Here is a 12,510-nt window from a genome sequence, read left to right as displayed (position 1 = left end):
TAATTAAATTAATTAACTAAAAATATACTTCACTGCACAAAAACTTAACTGTACAATAATTCGAAATGAATTCCTCTTCATAGCGAATAAAACTCATTGAAAAGTTAATTTTATTTCATTCTTCCTAAATTTATTTATAGAAAATTATTCCCAATTTTTAAATTTAGCATAACACTTTATGACTGTTAAAATTCTATCAGCGAAATACCTCAGACCTGAGAAGAATTGGCTTTTTTTTCATCAGAAATGTTTATTTTTAATGATAGATATTATTAATTTTAGAACGGCGTAAAGGCGATCCGTTTATTTCCAAGGCGTGGCGCCCATAAAGTGGTCAATGTTTTAATAACCATTAGAACACAAACATTTCTTGCGGTTATAACTCACCTCACAGCTCACCTCACCTCACAATAGGAAAAAAATGTACGTTTTCTGGGATCTGGTTTTAAAAGCGGTTTATTCCTGCATTGTCCCACAAATGAATGAGAGTAACAAGTTTATATTTGTAACTTGTTTTAATAGCGGGTATAGATCAAAGAAATGTTCATATATAAAACTCAATCTTACAAAATTTATTTCAAACCTGCCTAAAACTAAACGAGCCTTTAGTGAATATTTTTATTTCCTTTAATTTAATTATGAGTAAAGCTAAAGTTAGACAATAGGAATTGAAATCTAAATTATATTTATGTCAATAGTATTAAATGTTACAAGTTGCCTATTTCTATCGACGATAAATATTCAGAGGTTACTTTAAATATAATCATACACAATAATAATAATTATAATTTAAATTTCGTCGAAACGTCATATTGTGTTATAAAAATTTTGTGATTCATATATGATTATTTGTTCACGGTTATTTGTTAAGCCTCGAAGGACCATTTTACAAACATCTTATGCATCATAAAGGTGTCAGTGAAAACTCTAATAAAAAATAACTACTAATTTATGGTTGAGTCCTACGAGGTTAAAAGTGTTTTCCGAATAATCCTGAATTTAAATTTTTCAAATAAAACTAAAGGTGCGAAAGCTTTAAAAAATCAAACAACATAAATAATAGTTCATGTTGAGTTTTTATCGCTGTTGATTTTATTTATACAAGCGTAATGAACGATTTTAACTGGTTCGAACTGGAATTTAAATAGTACCCTTGTATTCAATGTTAACTCGGCTGTATGAATATATTGAAAATGTGTTACACTTAACACAGAAAAAAAATATAAAAATTGTTTTAGTTAAAAAGATGTGATATAAATTAATTATTTAAAACAACTTTACTTTAAAAAGTAAAGTTGTTTTAAAAATAAAAAGTTATTGTATAAAACTATGTGAGATATTTAATTTTAATTTTTTATAGAGAAACTCTTTTTTAAATATTAAATGTCCAATAGTGAAAAGAAAGGGAATTTCTCGAACTTATATAAATAAAACACAATACACAGGTAAAATATTGTTACTGAGAAACTCTTTAAATATTATTTAATATTATTATTATAAGAACTTTCATATATGTATATTTTATAACAAACTAATAGCACTATAATTACACGAGGATATCGGGTCTGTTACAATATCTTCGAAATATGATTTTGACGTTTCATGATTTGATTTGAATTTAACTTATTCACGATTGACTAGTTTGACTTACATTGAATAACCATTGGTGTAGCAGACGATGACGTAATAAGCGACCAATGAGCGTTAAGCATTTAGTCAGATTAGTTAAATGGCTTGGCATCATTTCAGAAATTGACAATCAGTAAGTGAAATGATGTATTAATTAAACGGATAAGCCTCATAATAAAATCGAATGCGATTTTGTTATGTGGATTGCAAATTTAAAATTTAATCTCATTTCATTATCTGTGTTCAGCGGTTGGTCATTTGTTAGGACGTGGCTTAATTAGGATTTCACAGCAGTGAATACAGTTACAATTTCCAATTAATCCCAGAGGAGCACCGGTGATTGATTAACAGTTTCTAACAACTGAATTCAATTGTGAAGCTTGCGAATTCATTTTGCTTTCTACACATAAAACTGCATGAGATGCGTTTATTTTACTGTTATTATGTTTATGAACGGTATAAAAAAAAAATTAGTTTTTTACTAAATTTTTTTTACGGTAATCTCGACTGTATTTAACAATAGAGGCTATATATTCATTATGTTTGTTTAAATTATTAAATAAGCCGTACTACTCAGTATAAGATTGATGTACATTTCAGACAAAGCGGACGTTCTCAGGGTAAACGTGCTAACTGCCCAGAGAATTTTATAGACACACAAGAAGCCTTTTTCCTTGTGAGACGAGTTCGCCAAATAGATCGAATTCCTCTCAAGGAGAAGAATTGGAGTTAGTGACATAGCTTGCAAAATTACCAGACTGAAATGGTACTGGGCTGGTGAAGTATGTCGTGGACCATTAGCTGTTGGAGCAGACGTGACCTAGAGTGGAGACCAAGGCTCGGCAGTCGTAGCGTAGGGTTGCTTCCACCCAGGTGGATTGATATCTGAAGGTAGTGGCGGAACCAGACTTGATGCGGAAGACGGATAACTGGGAGCTTTAGCGCACCGCTGAAGAGGCATATGTCTAGAAGTGGATGACGACTTGGCTGACGATTGTTTCTGATTATTGTATGTGAGTTTTAAGTTCAGCAATTTCAAAGTTAAGATATATCCAAGATGTATTAATGAACATATTCGTGTTGTTATCTTACATTATGTCATGTTTTCATTTAGTTTTAATCAACGTATATGCATAGCTTAGACTAGCCACGTACGTTTCCGTGAGACAACAAACTTTCAACCAAAGGCTGTTACAAAGTTAGAAGATATACATACGTACTGGATATACCGTGTACCACACAAACTAATTAGCTGTATAATTCTGGAAACTCTTCCGGCCTTATTTATAAAAGTTGTAAATATAAATAAGGATAAAAAGAGAGATCAGTGACTTTGGAGAAGATATAGTATAGTTTAACTAAACATTTATTGGCAAAGACGCATATATATTGGATAAGAAATGTAAATATAGTATAATCCTTAACTATTTATACTAATATTGTAAATGTGAAAGTAACTATGTCATCCGTTACTATTACAGTGCCAAATATCTTTGCGATGCTTTATTTCGAATTAATTATCAAAATAAAATAATATTTTTATACATATCTGGCCTTAGCTTAACTTCGAGACATGTCTGGTTTACATGTTTGTTTGGAAGAGAATGAAAATTTATATAATTTATATAATACGCTCGAAGCGTTACACGAATTTTATGGGAAAATTATGTCGTGTCGTATCGTGTTCGTGTATCGTTTAGACATATTACATTACATTACATTAGCAGCCCGTAAATGTCCCACTGCTGGTTTGAAGGCCTCCTCTCCCTTTGAGGAGAAGGTTTGGAGCATATTCCACCACGTTGCTCCAATGCGGGTTGGCGGAATACACATGTGGCTGAATTTCGTTGAAATTAGACACATGCAGGTTTCCTCACGATGTTTTCCTTCACCGCCGAGCACGAGATGAATTATAAACACAAATTAAGCACATGAAATTTCAGTGGTGCCTGCCTGGGTTTGAACCCGAAATCATCGGTTAAGATGCACGCGTTCTAACCACTGGGCCATCTCGGCTTCTCGTTTAGACATACGTTGAAATTTTGAAACCAGCTTTCAGTTCGTACGATTACGAATATATCATATTATATTTATTTAAATTTAGAACGGAAAGACAGATATTTAAATACCGTACTGAACTGATGATATCTCAGTTCATACACGTTGAAATTATAAAAAGTGTGATCCTATGCCTGTAACAACACTGGATTAGATATGCCCCTATCTACGATATACAAATGTCTGTTCATTTTGTGTTGCTACGCTAGTATATACATGATATACTAGCGTAGCAACACGAAATAAAGAACATAATTATAATTTTATTACTTTCTAATGAGGATACAGAAAACTTTGTATAAACATATTTATACAATAATTACACTGCTTTAAACGAGTTGAGAGAGTTGTTCAAAATCTGGGCAAGCACAATGTCTGTTTATAGTTCATCTTATTCTGGGTGATGAAGAAACACATAGTGCATGTGTCAGATGAGAATCTTCCACCAAAACGCATTTGAACAGCATGGAGAAAATAAGAGAGAAGAGCAGCCCATTTATAAGTATTTACTAGCTGTGCCCGCGACTTCGTGCGCATTGTTTGAATTTAAGTTATTTGGATATTGTAGCGTGATTTTATTTTTCTTCTATATATAATTAAAAAATAAAATAACTAATATCTAAAATAAAAGTAGTCTATGTTACTCCTTATTACAACCGCTATCTGACAGTGAAAGTCCCGTCAAAATCGGTTCAGCTGTTCCAGAGATTAGCCGGAACAAACAGACAGACAGACAAAAATTATAAAAAATGTTACTTTGGCATATTTACCGTGTATACATACATATGCATTTAGTAAAAATGGGTTATTTTAATATTACAAACATACAGTCCAATTTTATTATATGTATAGATTTGTTAAAATAAAACTTATTTATATTACTTTTCCGTACCAAACACATATTTTTTTTATATTATAGTTATTTAATGAATTGCTGTATAATTGTTTTTAAATGAAAATTACGCTGTTTTTAAAACGTTTTTATTTGTAACTAAACTTACATATACGTTTTCAGTTGAAATACGTAGGCTATGATGTAATGCATCAAATGGCTCGAGCGACATTAAACGCCTGACCTACGTCACAATATTAAAACTGAATATATATCTGTGCAAGCATATTACAGCAGGTAAGACCTTCGTAGGTAAAGCCTACCATTACGGTAGCTTTACTTTATATAGTTCTGTAAAAAGAGGATTCAAAAGTGCTCGGAAAACCCTACTTGAATTAAGTCTATTTTGATTTTGATCGCTATGTACCAAGAGTAGTTGCGGTTTTAGTAGTAAGTAGACATTAAGTTTTTTTTTTATTCAAAATAAATAATGTTATATGTGTACAAAATAAAAAAAATGTGTGTTGTTTAGTTTACTTAGCTAAAATACAATAATTTGACGCAATAAATGTATTATCTTTCATATAATTTTATTACACACCAATAGTAACCAAACGATTCATCCGTCTTTTGAATGTTATATTCTACGAAATCAGATTTTATGTATCAGAAAACGCGTCGTTTATAGCACGCGTCACGAGAACGAAGAATACAGCGTTTATTTTTGTGAACAAACAGTAATTCCGGATAGTATGGGCAGAACAAACAACTCGGTCCGTCGTAATTATTGTCTCTCAGCTGATCGATGATCGAGACAATTTGTCGATAAACGCTTTTATAATTTTGTACGATGATCGAAAGGTTTTGACTCAGATTACTTTAATTTTTTTTTTTTATTATTTAATGGGAAGATAAGCTATATTAGGCCAGTTGATATATAGTGGTAACCACCGCTTGTAGATTGCCACTGTAAAATTTACATGATGTGAAACTAAGATGTTATGTCCCTCGCGTCTGTTACACTAGCCTTTCAAACTAGAAAACAACAAAACAAAGTTTTGCTGTTAAAAGGCAAAATAAGGGATGAATGAGACCTACTGAGGGATTGCACTGAGTTCTGTCACCTACGGAGAACGCTTTGCCACCAAGGTTTTGTATCTTATTTTAAAGTTATATTTTAGTTAGTTACTAAAAACATTTTTTTTATCACTAGATTTTTTGTATTATAATATTGTTTAATGTTTTTTTTTTATAATAGAGTCATGCTTAGATATATAATAATATTTTTTTTTAATTTGAGTTCTCTAACGAAAAAAAAACTTCTAAACAAATTATATATAACTTATACCGTTTTTTTCTGTAAGTTAAGACATGGAGGTTGAATATGTTTCGTGTAAGGTAATTTAATTTAATTTTAGAAAAAAAAAAATTAATCGTCTCTAAGTTTTAATCAAATAGTTAATTATCACTAAAGCTCTGCGTACAAGAAGACGATTTTTGAAAAAAATAATAATTAAGAAATAAAATGTATTTAGTTTAATAAGTTTGGTCACCTACGTTTTATTAAACCGATATTCATATATGTAAGTCCTTGATCTAAATAGCTCTTTAGTAATAAACAATGTTTATTTTTTTTTAAATAAAACATTCATGACCCAAGACTGTCTTGAAAATCGTTGGCTAACTTTTTATTCATAGCCTTTGTTGATCCCTGCCTTTATTGTCAATTTCCTCATAGTCCCTCACCTTAAACTTTTATTTGGCTTCTCCCCAGCGTAATCGCGAACTTTCTTCAACCTTTAGAAAAACAACCGTAATATAACTTACATCTTCACTTTAAAATTAAGCTGTTATCATTTATAGTCTCGCCGAGTAGCTGATTATCTCGTAAAATGCAAGCAGCTTAAGAGCGCTTAGCAATGTATTAAGCGAAGCAATTTAAATTTAATAACCCTTCAATATTTAAGAACGTCGATTCAATCTTATCGTAATTGTATTATTGATTTATATAAAGATTGGGTAATTAAGTAATATCGCCATCGCAGAAAAAAAAATCTACGAATGCACCAATTTAGGTTAGGTTAGGTTTTATTTATTTATTTAGGTATTTATTTCTTTATTTTTAACAGAATAAATATTATGAAAAAAAAATTGTGCTTCGTAATATTTCCTCGATATTTGGTGGAACGTGTTCAATTATTTCTTGTTTCTTTGCGTCTAGTTAGTAAGTAAAAAGATATGTACAATTGTTTAAACTATGTTTGAACTAGTTTCTACAGCATACATTTTCCTCCGACGAATAATAGTACGTTTACTTCAATTTGTCTTAAATTCTTTAAAAGATCCTAAAATGTAAACATTGTGGCGTTTATGAGTTCTTTACAAGCGTTTAAAAGGGGGTTGGAAGTTTATAGCGATACAAATGCGTTTGATATAAAACTTTAGTCGAAAATGTTCTTCAGATGCTTTGTAGCACTCAACTCATTATTATGCACATAGAACGCTTAAATTATATATTTAATCATTTCACACACTAGTTAAATTTTAAGTTTGCAGGAGTATCTTATGAAGTAGATGTTTTACTTAATTTTACTGTACTTAGTTTTACTGTATAAAATTAATACTTAATTTCAGAATAAATAATAGTTCAGAAAATTCTAGCTAGCTGGTTAATACACATAACAGTAGATTCTGTTACTCTCAGACACATGGTGACATTGAGTCGGACCGGCTCCACTTCCTCATAAAATAGTCGTTAAATAACCTTAGCAAGGTTTACATGACGTACATTCAGTTGCGTTTCGTTTCCTACTAGGTACTTTAATATGTCACGGTTGATAATTGAAATCGTTGAAAGCATTGCAGTCATAAACTCGAAACTAATCTGTACTATTTTAACGCGTATAAAGCGTTTCAATGTGAGCTCGCAGTCAGTACTGCGACCCGAGCCGTTCGCCGCGAGCTACATGTTCCACCTGATTGTTGGATTTTCGACCAATCCCTTTGAGTGTTACGTTAAAAGTAAGTCGCGTCATTTTGATCATATGATTTTTTTTATGTAACTTACATCACATGAAATTTTCCCTTCATTGAGTTTTTTTATTTTTTATAAAATAGGTAAGAGGTCTAATGGGCCACCTGGTGGTAGCTCGTCACCACCACCCGTAAATACTGGTACTGTAAGAAATATTAACCATCCCTTGCATCGTCAATGCGCCACTAATTTTGGGAACGAAGATGTTGGGTCTCTTATATCTGCAGCTATAAACATAGAAATTAGAGCACTTATGAATACAGTGCTCATAACTAGCACATTTTGCACATTTTCAGAACAGATTCTAACGTAACATGTGTATTGCTATTATAAAACAACGTAATTTTAAATGAAGGTGAAATAAAAAAATCCACAGTAATATTTAATTTTTTACTATGACGATCGCTTTCAATTTTAACTCTTTTGTCTTAATAAAGAAAAAATGTATACATTATTTTTAGTAGTTATAATTGGTAAGCATTCCCTGAAAGTTACGTTTGTAATAATGAGTTCTATATAAATGCCATTCCACATTTATAAAGCGTTAAAAACGTCATTCACATCGTTAATGTGATATTTCAAGTATTTTTGCAATCCATTAGACCAAAGTATGTTGCATGCAACACGAACCCACCATACTTCTAAAATTCCGTAGGTCGAATTAAGCACTATAATATTAATGAAAACGATAGGTATTTGAAATCTTTCCAGATTATTATTCGGACGGAAGTTTACGTCTCATGTGGGCTAAAACATACGCGAAGCGGTGATACTCCAGCGTTCAGCTCAAATTACTTTTCCCGGACGTAGTTTTATTACAACTAAAACAAATATATATATTTTTATATATTTCTAAAAAAGAAATTGATATTTTCTTCGCCGCTATAAAATTGTGATTTACGATTGCAATTTTCTTGTTTTCACCGAGTTCATTAAGCAATTTGTGCCTGAAACTCGTTTTCCCAATAATTAAATAATAGATCTCTGGTTATAAGGTATTTTCCGATAAGTTGGAAGTTTTTAAAGTAATTGAATACTTCCTACTGAAAGTGAGATCGAGATGCCTTATTAAATTAGCTACAGATCCTCAAGTTTCGAGTTCGAGTCTACGATCGGGTTATTTTAAGTTATCTAGATTATTCTATCTTACAACGTTACTCTCCCGAGCCTCTAATGCATGTGAAGTTGTTAGTTCTACGACCGATCGCCCTCCGGTTGTGTTGTTGATCAGGTCGACTGTTTTTATGCACGTGCAATTGCTATTATAATAACTTGTCTAGTTGCCTTATCTTTTAGAATGACATCCGTAGCCGCGAACATAATTATTATTGATACTATACAACTTAAACAAAACCAGCTATATTTTTGTCTGCAGTAAATATTGTTATTTCTTAAGTTTTATTTAACAAAAATATATATTTATTTTTCAATTAGATTTTGGGTCCGTATCTTTTTGGGTTTTCTAAAAAAAGATCAGGCTGTTAATCTTAATAATTTATATATACTATATTTATGGTGTTCTAAATCTAAATTTCAAAAGAGTTTATATATATAAATTTAATACCAGGATGTTTACATAATATTACGATATACAGTTGGCTCAAAATATTCAATTTATTTTACCAAGTGCATACTTTGAGAGGTAAATGTTTATCTCCCCTGTGCCTTACAAAGTGACCATAAATTTTACTGGCCATCGGGACTACTTCGGAACCACTGCATAAAATCCCTTCTGCACATTAATAACAAGCTCTTAATGTATTCTGGATATTAGACCAGTTCGCAAACTTGATGAGTACCTAATAATTATTTAATTTTTATTAAATTAATAATATGGCCGATTTTTCTTATAAGATAAAATACGTAATATTAAAATAAGATTGCAAGTTCAAACTTGAACTAACACGAAGGGAGAGCGGTGGTAGTTTTTATTACGACAATTAATAAAAATATTGTTTCTATATATTTATTGTGGTAACACAAGTGTAGTTAATTCCTAAAGTAGTAGTAGATGAATGATGAATTTGGCGGTCAATAAATAGATTGGACTAGTTTTATCCCCTGCGCCTCCTATATATGCTTGTGTTATCACGTGTAATTTCAGTAGTTCGGGATGGCAAAATAAAATTATGTTTTACAATGATGTTTCAATCTCTCTCTATATTTTTACAATGATCACAATCATCTAATTGTTTTCCTTATGACAGCTCAATCATTTTTAAAATAAGAAATAGTGCTACATGCCAGTATTAAATGTTATTCCATATAAAATAATATTAAGTAAAGTTTTAAATATGTAATAATAATAATAATGTGATATTATTAATGGTATAATTAATTATGATATCCTATGACGGAGCACCGTATTGGAGGCTAGGGCTAGTCTAACACACGATAAATTATATTTAAAATTATACTTATACGAATATAAAAATTTAATTATGTTAGTGCGCTAAAGGTTAAAAAATTGATATAATAAACGATATACGTTTTTTAAATTTTTATTTAGAAATAAAAAGTGTCCGAAATAAATTTAAGAAGGTCATTGCCCTAGTTCTCTCTAATGACCTGTGAAATCTACTCCCACTTACGTACCTTTTCACGAACCAGCCGTGAAAAAAATAACTACGCAACCTTTTATCTTCCTTTGAAACTTCTTTATTATGTATGTGTTGAGAGTCTGTAAAAAATACGACCTTCCATTTCGAGATTTTAACAAAGAAATATTAATTACCGTGTGATTATCTATTAACAAAAGCACATAGTAGTCTTAATCATTGAAGTTTTTAATGTATAGCAAATAATTAATATAATTTATTTGAAAGTAATAAGAGAAAAAATAAAATTAATTCAATAATGTAACTTTAATACGAAAGTTACCTACACTTTTTGCCTTTCATATTACGCATATCGTAAGAGATAACATCAAGATTTTTAAATGTATTCAAAATACTATTTGCAGTACTTATTTATGTATCTATTACAGATATTCCTAATATCTACTAATTATATACGTACAGTTATAAATTTTATTTGTAATAATTAATCAAGTGGCCTTTATTTATTGCTTGCGATTGATCATATTATATAGCTTTGTAAGCAGACCTAGATCACAATAAGAGGCTATTAATATCTGTTGAATAACGTATACGATGTCGTATACGTTTTATAGATATATTTATAATGAATCTCCAGAGACTTAGCGATCTTGTCCTTGTTTATATTTATTTGCTAACTGTTAAAAAACATAAGATAAATGGATGTAGGAGGAATATAGCAATAACTGAAACTATTAATATAAAAACTGATATTAAATATATAGTAGAGGGTCACCCGTGAAACTTTTCGTGTTTATTCGACAGTTTTTGAGGTATTTCGAAACCTATGACGGGTTTTGTTTTGGTTTAAAGTCATTGTATGCTGACGGCGTCTGTACGCACGTTTTACATTCGATTTTTTTTATACAGCCATAGCATCGCTCTCTATCTGGCCAGTAACCTTTTTCCGCTCTCTAAAATTAATTATTAGTTAAATCGTAACAATTTAGTAAAATGCAATCAAGAATCCTCTTTAATTTTCTGCACATCTTAGGCTAGATCTTCGATCTGCTAAGTGCAGCTATCGTCCCAAAATCACTGGGACAAAAATCGGCTTACGCTAATAATATATAAGATAAGACAAATTGTAAACTATCGTAAGATTGGTAATTTCATCTTTCAGTTAGGTTGGGTTACAGTTAAACTTTCATTGAAATTAATGTTCAGTTTTAATGCTTTAATTTAATTTTTTATTCATTCGATAATTGTGTTTAATTGTAAAAAGGATGTTACGGATAGTTTACAATCTCGATATAGATGAATCTAACGGTATTTATAGTTTTATGGTCGCATATATATTTAAACAGATATGCGTATTTAATTTATAAAAAGTTTGAGGTTTTAATGCAATATTTTTGTATTCTTAAGAGAGAGAAATGCACAAGAATAATCAGATAATTGTCTTCGCTACGCTATTTACGCTCGTTCGTTTATACTTTTGGTTGACGACCTTTTTGAAGACGATCTTTAAGTGCTTATTACATCCGGTACATAATGTTAAATGTTTGCCTGTCTTAATATTAAAATTAAAAATAAGGAAACATTAGACTGTTGTTGTAATGTTTGAAAACTAGACCAAAACATATATACTTACGTAAATTAATTACAATGCTTTGAAAATTAGGTTAATCTAATGATCAAACAAACAAGAAATTAACCTTATTTTCAGATATTTTTACATAATATTTTTTATCGTACATTTATTACGATAAATGTAGAACTTCATTGATGTTTTAGATTTAGTTAATTTGAAATATTAACGGTAAAGATGAAGAAGAATCGTTGAGATAGAATTTCTTTATAGAAACATACATTACCAACATGTTTAATTTTACCTTTCCACATACATTTTATAGGAATATTTAAATTTACGTTTAACCTAGGAATTCTGTTCGTTGTTCTAACGTCAAAAGTATATGTATTTGCGTCTGGTATTTACGAGAAAGCGAATGATAAATATTTGTTTGTTGTATATAAATATTTCCATTAATAAGCGTCCTGAGACCGAACCAATACCACTTTGTATAATCTTTATTGCCTCGACGCTAGCTTTTCATCATTTTTCTCACTTGATTATACGGAAATTTTGTTAATATTATTTAGCTATACTCGTTTCACTCGCGTTAAAAACTTCCAATCGATTCTTCTTATCTCGTATAAACCTTCGCTAGATGTTTTACAGCAATTGTAAAATTCCAAATAAAAAAAAAATAGTTCATTAGGTTTCTTTTATTATAAATGGATTAACTCCAACTCAAACTCAAATTCCTTTATTCAATATAGAAGCATTACACTAACTTATTGATAGTCAAATTAAACACCACCACCGGTTCGGAAAAGGAAACACCCTGATCTGAGAA

The sequence above is a fragment of the Vanessa atalanta genome, chromosome 8, assembly GCF_905147765.1.
Source record: "Vanessa atalanta chromosome 8, ilVanAtal1.2, whole genome shotgun sequence".
NCBI classification, from domain to species: domain Eukaryota; kingdom Metazoa; phylum Arthropoda; class Insecta; order Lepidoptera; family Nymphalidae; genus Vanessa; species Vanessa atalanta.
Note: the sequence above shows the minus strand (reverse complement) of the source record.